This window comes from Budorcas taxicolor, chromosome 2, assembly GCF_023091745.1.
Source record: "Budorcas taxicolor isolate Tak-1 chromosome 2, Takin1.1, whole genome shotgun sequence".
NCBI lineage: Eukaryota > Metazoa > Chordata > Mammalia > Artiodactyla > Bovidae > Budorcas > Budorcas taxicolor.
Genome location: NC_068911.1, coordinates 145171408 through 145192026, shown reverse-complemented (window position 1 = coordinate 145192026; position 20619 = coordinate 145171408).

Here is a 20619-nt window from a genome sequence, read left to right as displayed (position 1 = left end):
TATATGCACACACATTTATATATAATTATTCTTTAAAGAGAGTGAAGAATATTTATCAAAAAATGTACATTTATAAAATCCTAAGCTACCTGTGTGTGCATAGGCATCAACTTATCTTAATAAATTGTCACGTTATCCCCATTGTTATTTGCTCTTCCGGGAGCATATGTAATAGCAAAATAGCTACTATGAATGAGGTAGCATTTTGAGTTATAAGGCTATGTGTATTTCAAAATGACATTGAGGATTAATTTCCCTTATGATCACCTGCTATTGTTTTGCTCAAGCTTCTATATGACAGAAAAATACAATAAGTTAAATGTGATTTAAAGACCCTGATATCAAATCAACTGAAAATCAATGTGTCTTGAGAGAAAGTAATACGTTTGTGAAACAAATTTAGAAAGCATGAGATTTGTGTGCCCTTTGCCAAATCTAGAGAACTTGAAGGGACTTACCTGGTCTCTTGACTAATAAGTGGGCCAGTTTGCTTTTTATAGTGCTCATATCGTCCAGTAACTTTTCCTTATTGGATTCTGAGATACTCTTTTTGGAACACAGGTTATATTGTCCCTCTAGTGTATGCCACCCTTAGAAGAAGGCAAAGCATGTTCTTTTGAAGACTATGTGGATAACAAACATTCGTTATCAAACAATGAATGTGAGCACTTCTTAAATCTATCACATAAGATTTGCTAGAAAAAAGACGGGAGAGGGAATTACAGAACTCGGTGGTTAATACCAGATCTTGCCCTAGACTTTGGGTTGGAATTGAGCGGAGTGAGAATGCATCTTGGAATAGAATATATAAATTAGAAGAAACAGTAATGCAGTGTGTGGGAAACAAAGTGAAAATATTTAGGATATTAATAATGAAAGAAAAATAGTTTCAGTTTTGATTATTGGGATGGAACTCAGAGGCATTCAGATTTAAATCATGTTTTGCTATACATATTTGTTACAATGAAAAAAACTATATGGGAGCTTCTCATAATATAACCTATGGGCTGAGTATCAGATCTGTGGAATTAGCCTCTTACCTAATTATTTGAATTCTTAAATATCTTAAAGGATCTTCTGTTTAAAAAGAAAACAAACTTCTTTAAACTTTTACCTTTATCAAGTCTAATCTTTACATATGAGTTCTTTAATCCCATCTATTATATTTGTCCTTAACATCTATGCGGACGACCCTGGTGGTTCAGTGGTTAAGACTGCTTTTCAGGTGTGGATTTGATGCCTTAGTCGGGGAACTAAGATTCCACATGCTCCATTGTTGTCGTTCAGTTGCTCAGTTTTGTCCAACTCTTTATGACCCCATGGACTGCAGCATGCCAGGCTTCCCTATGCTTCACTGTCTCTCGGAGCTTGCTCAAACTCATGTCCATTGAGTTGGTGATTCCATCCAACCACTTGATCCTCTGTTGCCCCCTTCTCTTCCTGCCTTCAATTTTTCCCTGCATCAGGATTTTTTTCCAATGAATCAGCTTTTCACATCAGGTGGCCAAAGTATTGGAGCTTCAGCTTCAGCATCAGTCCTTCCAATGAATGAATATCCAGGATTGGTTTCCTTTAGGTTTGACTGGTTTGGCTTAGATGGTAAAAAATCTGCCTGCAATACAAAAGGCCCTGGTTTGATCCTGGGTGAGGAAGATCCCTGGAGAAAGGAATGGCTATCTACTCCAGTGTTCTTGCCTGGAGAACTCCATGTGGGACACAACTGAGCAACTAACATGCTCCTTGGCACAGCCCCCAAATTTAAAAACACACACACACAAAACAAAACATACCATTACTACCTACTGATAAGCAGGTGTCATTTAGAACACAGAATGGGAGGTGGAACACCATGAAACTTGGGGAAACCTGCAGAAGTAACCTTCTTTGCTGGGGAAAAAGGGTGAGGTGACAGAAACAATTCAAACTTCACAGCTAGAATGAAGCTAAGAGAGCTTTAAATTTAGACCCTCAATTTATAGAAAAGAAAATGAAGTAAAATGCTCAGTGACACAGATAATGAGTGTTAAAACCAATAATTAGAATTACAAAAACAAGATTGCATTTGCTTAAAAGAAACATATATAAGTGTATTTTCTTGTCCAAAAAAGGGGTGTCTTTGTGTGGTGGGCAGAGACTCAGATCAAGTTCAAATATCTGATCTGAGCACCAGTCCAAACTGGCCAGTCACTGGCAGTGTGAATTCTGTGTGTCCTTGTGCTGCTCTCTCAGCCTCTCTGAACTTCACATTCTTCACCAGTAAAACCAGTGCTGAACTCTCATCATCACTGAAGCCTCTGAAAAAAATCAGTGACTGTGTTTATTTATTCTTTAGTTCTTCAGCAAATATTTGTCAAATATTATGATGAGTGAGACTGCTCTAGGTGTTGTGGGAAAGAGAAAAATAAACACAGCCTTGCCTTCAAAGAGTGTACAGAGTTGTATAATATATAAACTATAAAATGATTTATTCAACATTAAAATTTGAGTTCTGTGCACTTAATGAAAGTAAAATCCCAAGAAATGTACAAAACATTTAGAGAAGAAAGCAATTATTTCTCACAGGGAGCCAGAGTTAGAAGTCTTCATGAAGCAGCATTTTTTAGGCATTGAAGGATGGTTAAGATTTCATCAGATAGAAGTGATCTGTTGGGGGGAGGGGAAGTCAGGAAGGCACTCAAACAAAGAAAAAATACGATTAAAGGATGCAAGGAGAAGAAACACAGATTATGTTCAGAGAACCGACAGAAAGTCAGATGATCGAATTGGTTGGAAAAGAGATTTCATGGAAGGACATAGTGGCAGCTAGCGCTGTAGAGAGGTAGGAGCTGGGACACAGACAGTTTCTGACATCAGGAGATCTCAAAAGCATGAATCTTTTGGGCCAGCCAGATACAGAGGATACAGAGATGAATAAGGCATGATGTCTGCACCCAGGAATTTGGACATTATTTAGTGGGCAGCGGAGAGCCCCAAAAATTAGTAAACAGGAGTAATCAACATGACTAATCCTGAACTTCACGAAGATGACTTTGAAAGCACAATGTGATGTACGTGAAGATGACAAGAAACTGGGGTCAAGAGACTATAATATTCAAAAAAGGTAACACCGGAGTGGGCTTTGCTTGGTGGCTGTGGAAATGGAAAAGGATGACACAGTTTAGCCCAGTGGCTGTTAAATGTTTTGAGTGACAGCCCTCTTTGAGAATCTGATGAAATCTGTAGACTCATTTCTCAGAAAGGATGTCCATACATGTATGTGTAATTTTGCATGTAGTTCTTGCAGGTTAACAGACATTTTTGAGATATTTCATGCACACCACCCCCTCACCCCACCGCAAGGTAAGAAATCCTGATTTAAATAGAGATTACGGAGGTTGAATCTACAGAACGTGTGCCATGGAATAGGGAGTTGAAAATGTCTCTGAGATTGTAAACCTGGCTGGGAGAACTGCAAAGTGTCTGCAAAGTGAGCTTATTGAGGATAGCTGTGGTACTTCTTACCCTCCACTCTTTACCTGGGAGCTTTTTCCTGATTTGGTTCTTGCCTTCTTCCACTTTTCTGAACCCTCTAGCAAGAGAGAACTGGATTCATTTTAGTGAATGGAGAACAACTGCTCTAGACTTAATACACTTGAACATACACAGAAGTATTACTTGTGACACAGGACTCAGGAATATGCATATCTCATCTTTATCATATTCATACAAGTTCTTTCATATTCTAATAGTTGGAAATTAATTTCTTCCATTGGTATTCTAAACATGATCAATGTATTCAGTATTCATGTGGCTCTGACATAAAATTGTATGGAAATTCTAGTACAATTTCAGTAATTAATGTCTGCCAGTTATAAAGGGTTACAATTATAGCACTCATAGGGACTTACGGAGTATATGAAAAATATACAAAAAAATCAGAGAAATTAATTTTCTATACTCAGTCTTTCTGATTAATGGGAAAAAAACCTAATTACTAGGTAACTGTAATGTGAAGAATGCTAATAAATACTCCAAACAGATAACCACTTTTTTTTTTATTTCAAATATAAACATTTCTTTCTTTCTTTCTTTATTTTTTTTTGGTATTGCTGGAAAAGACTCGTGAGTGTCCCTTGGACATCAAGGAGATCAAAGCAGTCCATCCTAAAGGAAATCAACTGTGAATATTTATTAGAAGGACTGATGCTGAAGCTGATATTCCAGTACTTTGGTCACATGATGCAAAGAGCTGACTCATTGTAAAAGACCCGGATTCTGGGAAAGATTGAAGGCAAAAGCAGAAGAGGGTGGCAGAGGACAAGATGGTTAGATATCATCACTGACTCAGTGAACATGAATTTGAGCAAACTCCGGGAGATAGTAAAGTACAAGGAAGCCTGGTGTGCTGCAGTGCATGAGGTTACAAAGAGTTAGACACGACTTAACAACTAAACAACAGGCACACTTTACAGGAGATCTACCCTTAGAGAAATGATTTAATTTCAGATATAAAGAAATGTGAAGGCATTTAAGAAGCTGAGTAAGAATGAAATAATTTGTAGTATCAGTTTGACACTAAATATAAAACATATATCATTATGGGAATTTTTTACATAATAGACATTTGGGTGAACTTTGTAGATGTAAGTCAAAAAAATTTGGAAATAGAAGAGGCCTTCCCTAGAAGTCACCTATACTCCAACATTTTCCCCTTTGTAAATAAAGAACTGAATCATGGAAAATTTTGTTGTTTTCTGTGTTCAGTGACTTACCCTAGAATGAGTGCCCTGAATTTGGAAAGAACCCTTTATTTTACCATTAAGTCAAAAATGATGATTCTCACAAATGATGCTCTTGTGAAGAACTAAGGTGGCCAAGGGTGCTGAATGGTTCCCTAAATCCTCAAAAAAGAGCTCTCACTGAGCAAAGTGTATGTTTATTTTTCATGAACTAATTTTTTTTCTATGTAATAGAAAATAAATTAGGAGCATTAGATTCTATAATCCTTACATGTATATGGAATATTGTTAAGGAAGTATATAGCTGCACTATGCATTGCTCATCAGACATTTAATCAACACAAAAGTAATTTTATAAATCTTACTGAATTCTCTATAGGATTTCTCTATATTGTAGGAAAGAGGGTGTCTACTATTCCCACACAAAAGAAAGTGGCCCTGACCCAAATGTATTAACAGTGCATCCGTGCTAAATCACTTTAGTCATGTCCAACTCTTTGAGACCCTATGGTCTATAGCCTGCTAGACTCTGTCCACGGGATTCTCTAGGCAAGAATATTGCAGTGGGTTACCATGTCCTCTTCCAGAGGATCTTCCTGACCCAGAGATCGAACCGGTGTTTCTTATGTCTCCTGCATTGGCAGGCATGTTCTTTACCACTAGCGTCACCTGGGAAGTCTGTGTTAATTATATATCAGACCTAATAGATACAATGGTGAATTTAAAAAATGATGAAATCTGGTTATTTTATTGTCATTGACAAGATAACCATTATATATATTCTTATAAATAGGCAGTTATACAACTACGAATGTATAAAATGCTGCAACGGATAAGCTTAGGATGGAAGGTGGTCTAGCCATTGGTCTTCACCACTAAACAAAGAATCTAAAAGGTTATCTGTGTAGAGCCACTGGTCTATTACCCCTGTGATGTCTTTGTTTCTGGGATTTGTTTTCTGTCCTTAGGCTATTTGTTTTAACTTTCTTAATTTGATTTATAAAAAAAGATTCTTACTTGTTCACAGTTTAAAGGAATTTAGAAGGTAGTTGTTTGTTGTGGTTTTTTTTTTTTTTCCAGAGTATTCTGAGAACAACCACACCAGAATTAACTGCAGTGTTCCTTAAAGAGAGAATACCCAGTTTGTCCCACTCCACATCTGATCAGTCTAAATTAGGGGTGAAGAGAGACGGGCAGCACAATTTACTAAACAGGCTTCCCAGCTGATTCAGTTTGGTTCAGTCGCTCAGTCGAGTCCGACTCTTTACGACCCCATGAACCGCAGCAACCCAGGCCTCCCTGTCCATCACCAACTCCCGGAGTTTACCCAATCTCATGTTCATTGAGTCAGTGATGCCATCCAACTATCTCATCCTCTGTCATCCCCTTCTCCTCCTGCCCTCAATCTTTCCCAGCATCAAGGTCTTTTCAAATGAGTCAGCTCTTTGCATCAGGTGGCTAAAGTATTGGAGTTTCAGCTTCAACATCAGTCCTTCCAATGAACATCCCACCTGATTCTTATGCCCGCAAAAGGCTGAAGTCCATTGACCACCGAAGTCCATTGGTTCTAAAGCTATAATTTTAGACCAGCAGAATCTGTATCACCAGGGAAATTGTTGTTCAGTCTGTCAGTGGTGTCCGACTCTTTGTGACCCCATGAACTGCGGCACACCAGGCCTCCTTGTCCATCACCAACTCCCAGAGTTTACTCAAACTCATGTCCATTGAGTTAGTGATGCCATTCAACCATTTTGCCCTCTGTCATCCCCTTCTCCTCCAGCCTTCAATCTTTCCCAACATAAGGGTCTTTTCCAATGAGTCAGCTCTTTGCATTAGATGGTCAAAGTCTTACAGCTTCAGCCTTAGCATCAGTCCCTCCAAGGGAAGTCATTAGAAATGCAAATTTTTGGTCTTTTGCAAGACCTGAAAAGTGAAATTGTTAGTCACTCAGTCTTGTCAGACTCTGTGATTCCAAGGACTGTAGCCCTCGAGGCTGAATCAGAAACTGTTGGGGTGTGGCCCAGCCGATTCTAAAGGAAGTTAAAATTTGAGAACCACTAATTCTAGATAGCGTATTCAATTTTTGACCTAGAAGGAAGTCAAAACCAAGATGAGTCATTGATTTGTTAACTTTAAACATGAGTTAATATTCTGAGCAACCATATAAATCAAAGTTGTCCTTTTAGAAAACTAATCCTTGATTTATTTACTTGAACTTATTACTTGGGCTTCCTTGGTGGCTTAGATGGTAAGTCTCCACCTGAAGTACAGAAAACCTGGGTTTGATCCCTGGGTTGGGACGATCCCCTGGAGGAGGGCAAGAAAGTCCACTCCAGTATTCTTGTCTGGAGAATACCCATGGCCAGAGGAGCTTGGTGGGCTACAGTCCATGGGGTTGCAAAGAGTCAGACACAACTGGGTGACTAAGCACAGCACATTACTTGAACGAGATCAAATATATATTGTAATTTTCTATTTACTTTATATTTTTAGGTAAATGAGAATATTACAGTGGTGGGAGGGATTGGGGACAGGAGGAGACGGGAATGACAGAGGATGAGATGGCTGGATGGCATCACCGACTCGATGCACATGAGTTTGGGTGAACTCCGGGAGTTGGTGATGGACAGGGAGGCCTGGTGTGCTGCGGTTCATGGGGTCACAAAGAATCGGACACAACTGAGCGACTGAACTGAACTGAAGGAAGGAATAACTTTCGAGTTTATTTTAGGGTGTTTGCATTTTCTTAAAGATCTTTGAAAATGATGTTCAAGACTGCAAAAATGAAAGAATTACCTTTAGTGTGCCTGAAATGCTTTGCATTTACTGGAAGAAAGACTCATTTTGAATCTGAAGGATTATTTCTCGCATTTACGGCATTGCAGAATAATTCATATAGTTCGTTATTAGAAATTAGAGTATAAAATGTTCAATATTATTCAAGTTTTGAATAGGAAGTGTACTTTGTAAAATATTTTATGATTGCCAATTCAGACATCAGAGCTAGAGAAAGAACTCATTTAGTTTGTAACTCATTTAGTGTCTTTGCCAAAACAGAGGCTGTGATTAAAACAAGGCCTGCTCACCTGCATAGTGAGAGATGAAATTCTAGTCAAGCATATCGCTGCTGCTGAAGTTGGCACTTCTACAGTCCCCCTTTTTAAAAAATACAATTGGCATCTAACCCACAACAAACTTTGCCAGGGAAAGAACAGAGAATCACAGAGCCCATCTGCAAATGCTCTGCTTTATGTATCTCATTTCTTGTAATACTCTCAAATTTCTGAGTGTCAATGAAAAAAAGGTTCCAGGGGAGAGATGGTCCAGCCTTGAGGTCCATATCCTGTCATTGATTTCTATGCAACACTCTCATCGACTTCAATGGGAGTTCCGCGTTTGGATCAATGTCAGGATATGGGCCTTTACATTTAAACATGAAAGTGTTTTAATAGTGGCTGGCAAACTAGTGATGGATTAGGGTGAAAGGCACAAAGAATTGGCTGGAAACTTTCAGACCTTTAAGCTATCCTTAACCATGAAAAAACTATTTTTTTTAATGCAATGGGAAATATTGTATGTCTTGATTTCGGCCATAAAATGTCCCAGCACATTAATGGAATTACTTGAATCTACTCTGGGCTTTTTATAAACAGTGTGGAAAGTAACTTGTTAAGTGACCTGGTCATGTGAATTAAATTGTCCCCTGGACCAATAGGGCTTCCCCCGTGGTAGTAATGGCAAGGAACCCACCTGCAGTGCAGGAGACATAATGAAACATGGGTTTGATCCCTGGGTCAGGAAGATGCCCTGGAGGAGGAACTGGCAGCCCACTCCAGTATTCTTGCCTGGAGAATCCTGTGGAGAGAGGAGCCTTTTGGGCTACAGTCCATAGGGTCCCACAGAGTCGGACACGACTGAAGCAATTTAGCATTGGACCAATAAGTAACTGCTTTCTTTTGATTGGAGGCTCTTGGTAAGATGTACCTTCAGGATCTTAAGATTCAGAGCATCATTATATTCCTAGTTATTTAACCAAAAACACTGAACTTTAGCCCTTTCATCCCCCTTCTTTGGCTCTAAATATATTCAGGCAAATAAAAAACTAGAAAAAAATACTAAAAATAAATTTTGACCACCCCTTATGGTAATATATTTTAAGTGCTTATCAGTCATAACCACTGGGGAAGATTTTCTTTTAGCAAGGTATATATGCATACATCAGGTATGTATCTATAAAATATATATATACACATACATAGGTATATAGTATATAATCATATAGATGCATATATATACATACACTCAGAGAAGGCAATGGCACCCCACTCTAGTACTCTTGCCTAGAAAATCCTGTGGACGGAGGAGCCTGGTAGGCTGCAGTCCTTGGGGTCGCTAAGAGTCGGGCACGATTGAGCAACTTCCCTTTCACTTTTCACTTTCATGCATTGGAGAAGGAAATGGCAACCCTCTCCAGTGTTCTTGCCTGGGGAATCCCAGGGACGGGGCAGCCTGGTGGGCTGCCGTCTATGGGGCAGCACAGAGTCGGGCATGACTGGAACGCCTTAGTAGTAGTAGTATTATACATACACTATAGCATTTTTTCTATATACATGTATATATATTATATATAAGTTATATATGTATTAGGGTAAGTTTCTTTTTTCATTGATGAGGCAAAAGCACATTAAAAAATGTAAAGAATGTGTGTTCTCAATCGCTATCTAAGTAAAGTGGTTAATTAAAAGTTTCAAGCTTTCTCTCCTCTAAGGCCATTATGTCAGTTGATGCTTTCTCTACTTGGCTCATTTGCTAATGGTCACTTTATTTCTTTGTTTGTTTTCTATTTGTGTTTATTATAGAAATTTACTGAATTAAAGCTTTAGGTCTCCACTGTGAGCACTCCCAGAGCATCCTATAGTCATTACACTCCAGTCATCCTAAAGCATCAGGAGGGCACCTAGCACTGAACTGGGAGCCAACACTGGGTTCTCCACTGGATTTCATTATTTCATTAAGTGGCTGTTCTCCAAGTGAAGAACATGGGTTGTAAATTCGTGTTGCCTTCCATCGATATCAAGATCCAGTTATAAATATCTCTTTTTCTTTCTGACCATCATGATCTCCTCTTGCATGATCATCAGTTTGAGAGAGGGGCAAAAGTTTAAGGTTTTTCACTTCCATTGTGTCAGAATATCCATCCCTGTAACGCTCTCATTCATAGAGCTGTATGCAGTTCAAGTTGTTACTGAATTATGTGAGTCTGCTTCTCTGATCTACATTTTGATGCGTAGCAACATGGTTATTTCTAGTTCAGACAGTTATGTTTAAAATAAATGTAATGAGTAAAGACTTTTGTGGGAAGGAGTGATATATGATTTTAATTCTGTGCTTTAGAGCTCAAGCACTGGCACTTAAGCTCCCATCTTTCTTTTAAATCTCACACTAAACATTTCAGATTCTTACTGCCAGGGTTGCAGAGATTAGTTACTGGAAGAGTGCATATGTGGGAAGGTGGAAGAACAAGCCTATGCCAGGAAAAAGCAGGAAAGAGAATATTTTTGTTAATGGAATGGCTGATGAACTCATAATGACACCACCTAAAGAGTGTGCAGAATAGAGAAAAAAATGCTAATGTCAATTGAGACCTTTAAGATGTAGGTGTTGCCAAATGAATTTCTTTGGGTGCATAACTGGATGTTTTACTACTTACTCAGGCTTTTTAAAAAACGTTTTTGATTTGCAAGATGCCTTCCTAACTTTTTACACAGATACTGAGGTTAATCCTGACATAGACCTCTTCTGCAGTTTTATATAGCCAGCTTCCTACCTAGAACTATTCATGCACCTTACATAAAAACCAAATGAGGTATGGGTACACGGATCAGCATGACAATTCAATAATTGTCATGACACTAATTTTAACAAATATGAATGCCAAATAGTGTTTTACAAAACAATGAGGAATAGTTATCAGATAGAAAAACAGGCAAATGTTATTTTGCTTTTATTATCAAATCTTACTAGTTCATTACATTCATTTACTTTTTCAACTGGAGAAGGAAATGGCAACCTACTCCAGTATTCTTGTCTGGAGAATCCCATGGACAGAGGAGCCTGGCAGGCTACAGTCCATGGGGTCACAAGAGTCAGACACGACTTGGTGACTAAGCCACCACCGCCACCACTTTTTCAACATTTATGTCATTTGACTTATGTGTATCATTTTGCACATGTATTAATTGGTGATTAAAGTTGTCTCATCAGACAGATTTTGAAAAAATTATAAACATTTGTCACGTGTTTGGTATTCTTTCATGAAGAATGAATCTAGAAAACTGAAAACTAGCTGTTTTATTACTTTTTAAAAGTGTAAACTTTAGAATAAATTAAATCTGTAAGTATTTCTTTTAAACTTTCTAAAGTGTCAGGTTTTCCATATATGATCTTTATTATACTAGTACCAGCACAGATATGAAATCAGAGTTTGTTAACTGAAAACCTAAATAGCTAAAACACATAAAAATTAATCTGGAAGGTATCTTTTCATAAAGTTCACAGATGGAGTTTTTAAATTCAGTAATGTAAAAGAAATATTTTTACCAGCCTTCTTCTTAAATCTAAGACTTATTTTTGAGTCCCTTGTATTTTGTAGATACACAATAAATATTTTGCTAAAGAAATGTTGATTCGAGAGTTATACAGAAATATTAGCTATTACTTAAAGGCTGAGTTAGGTTATTATCTGTGCAATTTTAGATTGTGCTTTCTTGGCTACATATGTGGAAAGATTAAGCTTTTGGGGGGAGTATAACTGATCAGTGTGTAAAGCTTCCTTCAGGGTCAATGCAGACGCAAACTAGTGTCATTTCAAGTGATAATCCAGTGAGATTAACTCCACAAAGAAACAAAACAAAATAGAGCAAGTATGTGTGTGTGTGTGTGTGTGTGTGTGTGTGTGTGTGTGTGTGTGTGTATGCTTATGTGTGTGGCGTATTGTATGGGCAGGAGAGAAAGTGCACTTAATTCTCCATTCTGAAGCTGAACAAAACAGCAGCTCATAATCCAACTTTGTGGGTTTATGCCCTTTGCTACTAACCTCAAAGGTACTGTGCTCATGCAAACCAAGTTACCAGGTCCCATTAGTGGGGGTCTGTGACAATGGGTGGTATTTGCTAAGTATAGCTCCACCCAGTAATTTTTCTGGTGCACAGCTGTGTCTGGGAGCACAGCTGTGCTTCCCCTGAACGCTCCAACCTTTTACTATGCAGCTGTGAGAGCTGCTTAGGAAATTGTTAGGAGGCAGCTGCAGGGGCTGCTGGTTGTCGCATCTGCTGGAATCTGATCTGAGTCAGGGGTGAATGTGTGACTCTTGTAACCTCCGTATTCTGAACACACAGATGTGCGCTCTGGAATTGGAAGGAAAAATTTTAGGCCTGGGTTTCTTGTAATTACATTAGCTATTAGCTACTGTACTTTCACGATGGGTCTCACTTAAAGTCATAATAGCCTCCAGATTATGCTGGCCAATTTCCACATGAATAACCGCATCTATAACCTGTGTAATTCTAATTGTATTTGAGGACTGAAGAATTTCGCTTTCATCAGTTATTTCAAACCAAGTATCAGCTCATGTATCTTTGAAAATTAAATCATATGCTTGATATTATACTACACTAAGTCAGAATCGACTCCCTTAAGTTCTGTTCTGAATACTGGCTTGTTCTAAGTTTACATTTTCTATTCCTGTTTTATTATTTTATGTATTAACTAAATCCTTTCTCACAATAACTAAAAAGGTCTTTGTGAACAACTGTTGTTCGCTCAGTATCATGCTAGATTTGGTAAAGCATATCAAAAAACTCATTCTCTAGCTTTAAAGACACCCAAGATATAAGCATGAAAGTTGTTAAGGCCAGATTAAAGCTAGAAATGAAAAAAATACAAGAGGAAAGCCGCCACTGTGTATTTAAAACTTGAAAGAGGCGGTAAAGGGAAAAAAGTGTTTTAAACATTAGGTCAGTTTAGGGAGAAAAACATGTGAAATTGTCCTAGCAATTGAAAAAAGAACTCATGAGCATGCTTAGAAGGTGGGGAAGAAATCTGACACATTCAGTAGACAGAGAGAGGCTCTATAAGGCTGATGACGCACAGCTAAGGAGTTGGAGATTCAGATCAGATAAGTAAGAAAGAGGTATTTAGGTTATAGTTTAAATGTCATCACATTTAGTGCTGGGTAAATTGGAAAATGTTACCAGTTTTTAACTTTTAAACAAAAACCTGCCCAAGTTAGGAAAGGTTAATTACATATCTTCAGCCCTACCACCGGGCCAGATTCGAAGTAAATTGCTGAAAATGTTAGTTGCTCAGTCGTGTCCAACTCTTTACGACCCCATGGACTGTAGCCCCCTGGGGTCTTCTGTCCATGGAATTCGTCAAGCAAGAATATTGGAGTGGGTAGCCTTTTCCAGCCCCTTCTCCAGGGGATCTTCCCAAACCAGGGATTGAACCCAGGTCTCTTACATTGCAGGCAATTCTTTAGCATCTGAGACATCAGTAGATTCAGAGTAAATACTCAGCTAATACTGAATAAAATTTTATTTTTTAAAATTTATTTTTAAATGTTATTTATTTTTTTGGCTATTCCACAAGGCATGCAGGATCTTCATTTCTCCACGAGGGCTTGAACATGTGTCCCCTGCATGAAGCATGGAGTCTTAACCACTGGACTGACAGGAAAGTCCCCCGAATAAAATGCTTTTGATAAATGAAATATCAGAGACAGTCCTAAATATAAATCGAGCTTGATTAGTGTATCTTTCAGTGTGTGGGTGCTTAATCGCTTCAGTCGTGTCCCATTCTCTGCGACCCTATGGACCATGGCCTGCCAGGCTCCTCTGTCCATGGGATTCTCCAAGCAACAATACTGGAAAACTTTCAGGGTTCTAGCAAAAATGAAATAGGTACGGTGGTGGTGTTCAAGAAATGTTTTAATACAGCTACTACTTAGAGAAGTGTAGCCAGATTTAAAAGAACCAAGTGTGACTGAGTCACCTCTGAACTAACAAAAAGAGGAAGCCATTACCTTCGTAGGCTAACGGGTTGAGGGAAGAAATAAGATTTGCTGAGCCCTACTGATGTCTGCAACCAGAAAGTGGAGGTGCTAACAGGAGCCGCCGACGAAGCAGCCACAAAGAACTGAGGGAAAGCAGGAGAGGTGACAAGACAGCCCTTCAACCTCTCTCCTCCTGCACTGTGACCTCGTATCGGCAACCCTCTTGGCTAAACCCAACCAAGAGCACAGGGAGAGCAGGTGATGTTTCTTGTAAGGGTCAGCCTCCCACGGCATGGAACAGGGTTGAGATGGACAGAGGAGAGATCTGGGGGCAGATGGAGAGTAATCAGCATGCAGCGCTTAAGATTTTAGTATTATTATTATCATTATTTTTACTTTATTTCCTAAATGTGTAGACGGTGATTTGGGTTATATAAACTGTATGCATCTTCGTAGTTTATATTTGGCTGCTGCTGCTGCTAAGTCGCTTCAGTCGTGTCTGACTCTGTGCGACCCCATAGATGGCAGCCCACCAGGCTCCCCCGCCCCTGGGGTTCTCCAGGCAAGAACACTGGAGTGGGTTGCCATTGCCTTCTCCAATGCATGACAGTGAAAAGTGAAAGAGAAGTCGTGTCCGACTCCTAGCGACCCCATGGACTGCAGCCTACCAGGCTCCTCTGTCTATGGGATTTGCCAACAAGAGTACTGGAGTGGGGTGCCATTGCCTTCTCCGTATATTTGGCTAGTTGAAAACAACTACCCTTTTCTCTACTATACAGGAATACTCTGGTTAGAAAAGTGTCTTGACATGTTGTGTTAAGAGTAACATGGGATGAAGTCATGTTCAGACAGTTCACAAGAAGACATATTCAGATGGCTGGCAAAAATATGACAACGTGTTTGATCGCATTAATAATCAAACAAATAAAAATTGAGAAAACAAATTGATCCTGTGCTTTTCTACTTAAAAAAATGATAGCTGTTTCTGTTTATTTACCAGTTATTATGAATTGCACACTGTACTAAATGCTTTATTTTTAAATTTTTCTTAATTTTAATTTTTAGTTATTTTTTTTTGGATCATGCTGTGAGTCTTATAGAAGCTTGGTTCCCCAATCAGGGATTGAACCTGAGCCCTCAGCAGTGAGGCCTTGGAGTCCTAACTACTGAACTGCCGGGGAATTTCCATTCTATGCTTTTCTGATCAAACTGGAATGACAAGAAAATGGGTAGATTCTTAGAGCTGCTGAGAGTGTTGTCTGACAGCATTGTCTTGTATTGATGGTGACAAGAGTAAAATTGGTACACTCTTTGAAAATTCATTTTCTGATTTATATCAAAAAGCTTCACTAACTTCATTTCTCTGTCCTAAAAGTTTTACTTATTGGAATTTATCTTAAGGAATAGGCATGTAAAGATGAACATTTACAGTTATTAAAAATAGCAAATATTAAACACAAGAAACAATATGGGAATAATTTAAAATGACAGATCTTATTATAGAATACTATAAGTGATAGAAGCTACTTCGAAGGAAATTTAGCAAGACAAATGTTAATTATGTAAGTACAAAGTATATAGAAAATTTTGTTATTTAACAGAGAACAAGAACATGTAAAAATTACTGAAGACCTCAAAGAACTTCATGTAGATTATGAAAATTATGCGGACTTTTATAGTTCAGGTGCATTATGTCTAGTGAGTATTTACCATTTAGAAATTAAAAATGAAAAGTTTTATCAATGTGAGAATACACAAGCATATCCATTAACTGGCCATAGTGATGACAAGACATGTATGATGTTGTTGTTCAGTTGCAAAGTTGTGTCCAGCTCTTTGAAACTCCATGGACTGTAGCACGCCAGGTTTCCCTGTCCATCACCAACTCTCAGAGTTTACTCAAGCTCATGTCCATTGAGTTGCTGATGCCATCCAACCATCTCATCCTCTGTTGCCCCCTTCTCCTCTTGCCCTCAATCTTTCCCAACGTCAGAGTCTTTTCCAATGAGTCAGCCCTTCATATCAGGTGGCTGAAGTACTGGAGCTTCAGCTCAGTCCTTCCAATGAATATTCAGGGTTGATTTCCTTTAGGATTGACTGGTTTGATCTGCTTACTCTTCAAGGGTCTCTGAAGATAACAGCTTCTAGAAAATTCCACAATACATTTGTGACAGGGTAAGAATGATATCTTTATATTATGAAAATAACTTCCACCTTGTGAACCACCTAAACAGTTTTGGGGACTTGCAGGGACCCTGGATCATACTTTGAGAACTGCAGATCTAGAGTGTTCTGCCCCTTCAGTTGGCCAGACTTGCACCAGTTCCCAAACCAGAGCCGTGAATAGCACATGCAATGGCCCAACCTCACTCCTCAGGTTTAGTCTCAAGATTACAATAGCATCACCACCTTAATGATGTAATGTCAGCAGTTAAATTTCTTATACCATTGTTCTGACCTATTTTTAAAACTATTGTGCAAAAGAATAACTTAATATGAAAGCAATGAATGTATTTTTCCTACTCAAAAATCAGGAGGCTGGGTCAAACATAGGTTTACTTCTTCTGCTTATTTATTTGGCTTAATTATTTGAAATATAAAGACTTGGAAATGAAATCACCTTCCTTGATACTGTAACATATTGCCCCTATTTAAAAGAATAACAATATATTAAATCCAAGTTTCCAAGTTACTGTAGCTCTGAAGGATACAGCTGGCTCGTTAATCAGGCTTATCAGTGACACCTATTTGGTTAAGCTAATAGCACTCAGTCTTCCCTGATAGCTCAGTTGGTAAAGAATCTGCCTGCAATGCAGGAGACCCCAGTTCGATCCCTGGGTTGGAAAGATCCCCTGGAGAAGGGTAGGCTATCCACTCCAGTATTCTTGGGCTTCCCTTGTGGTTCACCTGGTAAAGAATCTACCTGCAATGCGGGAGACCTGGGCTGGATCCCTGAGTTGGGAACATCCCCTGAAGAAGGGAAAGGCTACCCACTCCAGCATTCTGGCCTGGAGAATTTCATGGACTATACAGTCAATGGGGTCGCAAAGAGTCAGACATGACTGAGCGACTTTCCCTTCACTTAATAGCCTTCAGTGAGACAGGAGTAATGCTGAGATGTGAGAAGGCAGACTATCTAGAAGTTTTGATGCTATTATAAGGGTTTGGATATGAGACAAAAGATTGGAAGAGACTGGGAGCCAAAAGCCTTCTCAGCTATTGGTGCATGTTGAATAGTGATGCTTGAGCTGGCAGGCACTTACTGAGTGCTTGCAGAATTCAGAGACCCTAGAAGTTGTTGGTTGAATTTTAGACTGGGGAGAGGGGCCATAGAAAGAAGAGAAAGACAGGGTTCTTGAAGAGTTCAGGCTTCTGGTTGCATAGGTGTGGGTAGGATTTGAAGACAGGAAACTTAAAAGACTTCAAAATGGAAGTTTAAGAGGGGCATCATTGAAATTCTCAGAAGTCATAGCAGTGGAGGGACAGCACAGCACACATGTTACCACGTACAGAACTGCCATACAAAATTTATTTTGCAGTCTTCTGCTGCCTCTTTCTTATCTTCCATTGCCCCATTCCAGTCACTGAATGAAAAAGTCTCGTAAGAAATATGCCATGATCATCACAATAGCTACTGTTCTTTGGGTCCTTGGGGTTCCCTGGTGGCTCAGTGGTTAAGTACCTGTCTGCTAGTGCAGGAGACTCGGGTTTGATCCCTGGGTTGGGAAGATCCCTGGGAGGAAGAAATGGCAATCCACTCCAGTATTCTTGCCTGGGAAATCATATAGAGAGAGGAGCCTGGCAGGCTACAGTTCATGGGGTCACAAAAAATTAGACACAGCTTAGAGATTTAAAGAAAAAAATGAGTCCTTGCTCTATGCTGAGTCCTGAGCAAGATGTTTTATGTGAGTTATCCACATTATCAGGAAACATTAACAGTATTAACCTGGGACACAGGACACTGGGGTTTCCCTGTAGCTTGGACGGTAAAGAATCTGGCTGCAATGAAGGAGGCCCGGGTTCGATCCCTGGGTTGGGAAGCTCCCCTGGACGAGGGCATGGCAACTCACTCCAGTATTCTTGCCTGGAGAATCCCATTACAGAGAAGCCTGGCAGGCTACAGTCCATAGGGTCACAAAGAGTCGGACATGACTGAGCGTGTAACACTTTCAGGTGAAGAATATTAGCCTGGTGGGCTGCCGTCTATGGGGTTGCACAGAGTCTGACATGACTGAAGCGACTTAGCAGCAGCAGCAGCAGCACAATATATTTTAAAACTGAAAATACAAACCATTTGCTGCACTGGGATTCTGATACAGTCCAGAACAATAAAGTCAAAGAGATAACTGGAGCCTCTCAGAAGAGGTTATTGAATAGGTTTGCGATTTTATTTGCTTAAAATTGTCCTGATTCCAATGTCTTTTTGCATGTAACATGAGTAGCTTGTGTACAAGCAAGCACTACCTAAGAAAAAGATGGCTCTCTGAAGTGTGAACTCTTTATAACAGAAAACACTATGACCATAGAATAAAAAGGTTTAAATAGAAAAACACGTTTTGAGCCGGAAAAAAAGAACAACGCATGGCATGCTTGCGCCACCTTATGGAATAATATATACTTGCACTTCTTTTAGGAACAAGAAGCAATTTTTTCACATATTTAGATTTTATTTAAAAGAATTAGGTGAAAAGAATAGCAGTATAATGATAAGCTACTAGAAGCCTATTATTATTTTTCCTAAGTTATTATGTTATAATTAAGGTACATTTAAGATGCCCCAAAAAGGAAAGGAAAGTCGCTCAGTCGTGTCCGACTCTTCGCGACCCCAGGGACTGTAGCCGACCAGGCTTCTCAGTCTATGAGATTTTCCAGGCAAGAGTACTGGAGTGGGTTGCCATTTCCTTCTCCAGGGGATTGCCATTTCCTTCTCCAGGGGATCTTCCCGACCCAGAGATCGAACCCGGGTCTCCCGCATTGCAAGCAGACCCTTTACCCACTGAGCCACCAGGGAAGCCCAAAGCAATAGTTAATGCTTGTATACCTCATTCTATTTTGATAATTTAAAACTACTTGTCATTAAAAAATAATAATAATAGAATAATCTTTTCTTCCGTTCCCCTAGCCCACGGGGATGGGGATGTTAGTTCAGGTATTATTTAAGATGGCACAAACGTAAATTATTTCACATGTAATATTTTATGTTCAATGAATAATGCATATTGTGATCAATATCCAGGATTCCAGGTGTTTCTGCTTTAATATTAATATGCATTTTAAAAAATTAATAGCTATGTATATTAGGGTTTTATATACCATTAATAATAGAAGCACGTAAAAAGAAAGTGAAAGATAAACTGATTGATGGAAATTTCAAATTTGGAGACAGCACAAGACAAAGTTTTCTATTAATTTTGCTTCATTTTGGTGAGACTAAACATTTAGAGGATTTAGGTAAAGAATTACATATGCAGGCCTTTTTATTATACTATCTGTTTCTGATTTTGATCATTTTCATTTCATTTCATTTCATTCCAACCTAAAAAGATGGAATCAGATCATACTATACCATAAGTCAAGTGAAGAAAGGAACTCTTTTTTTCATTTATTTTGTATGTGTAAGGTGTAATACCCCATAAACAGTGAATGCCCCTCCGGCTGTGGGCTATTATGTTAGAATCAGATATATTTGTATAGACATTTAGATGTTGGAGATGAAATTAAGGTGATAAAATATATTTTGCTCCTAACTCATGTGCCCCTATTTAAATAACAACAGAGAGATCCTCTTTTATAATCAGATCATGGGAGAAAATTCTTTCTTAATTGGTACTCTTATCTGATACAATTAATTAATAAGTCACAATCTGTTCTAGATTTTTTATAAAAGAATTGTCAGACTCAGAGGCAATCTTTAATCTCTCATAGGTTTATCCTTGAAGAGGACATGCAGCTCACTCCAGTATTCTTGCCTGGAGAATCCCCAAGGACAGAGGAGCCTGGAGAGCTACAGTTCACGGGTTCCCAAAGAGTTGGACACAACTGAGTGACTGAGCACAGCACAGCAAAGGTTTATCCTTAGCTTTCTGTTCCCTTTCCACCTAATCCAGGTGGCATTCCTCCAGAAAAATCCAACATCTATTTTAATCTTAACCTAAATGCGAAATAATGTGAAAGTACTGTGAAAATAATGAAATAATGTATTTGAAGGTAAAATGGCAGGAATGTGGGGATGAGTTGCCATTTTGAATTTCAAATAATTTGAACCATCAGAAGTAGCATGGTATCAAGAAAAAGCATGAGCTTGCCTAGTTTTGAATCCTGACCCTAGCCTGTGCCAGCTCAGTGATATTTGGCAAATAGTCAACCTCTTAGAGCCTCGGTTTTCTAACAAGTAATAACTATATAGACAGACAAGAAAGAATGAAATCTCATCAGTAAAGCAATGAGCATATACAAAGAAAGGAGGAAGCAAGGCACACATGTTGAACATTTCATCTTTCCCTTCAATAGAATTAAAGCTGTTGACCGGCTAAGTATTGGCTGCAAGCTTAAAATCAGTGGAATCTTTGGATTAAAATAGAAATGCAAGTTAACTTAGACTTACGGAGTTAGACAGTAAACTTCGAAAACATTCAGTGCATTCAACAAATGGTTGATCTCATTTATATCCCATTCATTTTACCGGAGAGTCAGAGTAGTGTATTCTTGTAGGAAGCTCTAGATGCTGATGTGAAATCTGATGTTTAAGCTAGAAACCCAGGTCTTTCTGAATTCCATGCTCTTCTTATGCCTTCGTAGAATCCATCAGCAAATGTGGTCTATTGCAAAATGGATTACTGGTAGAATCCA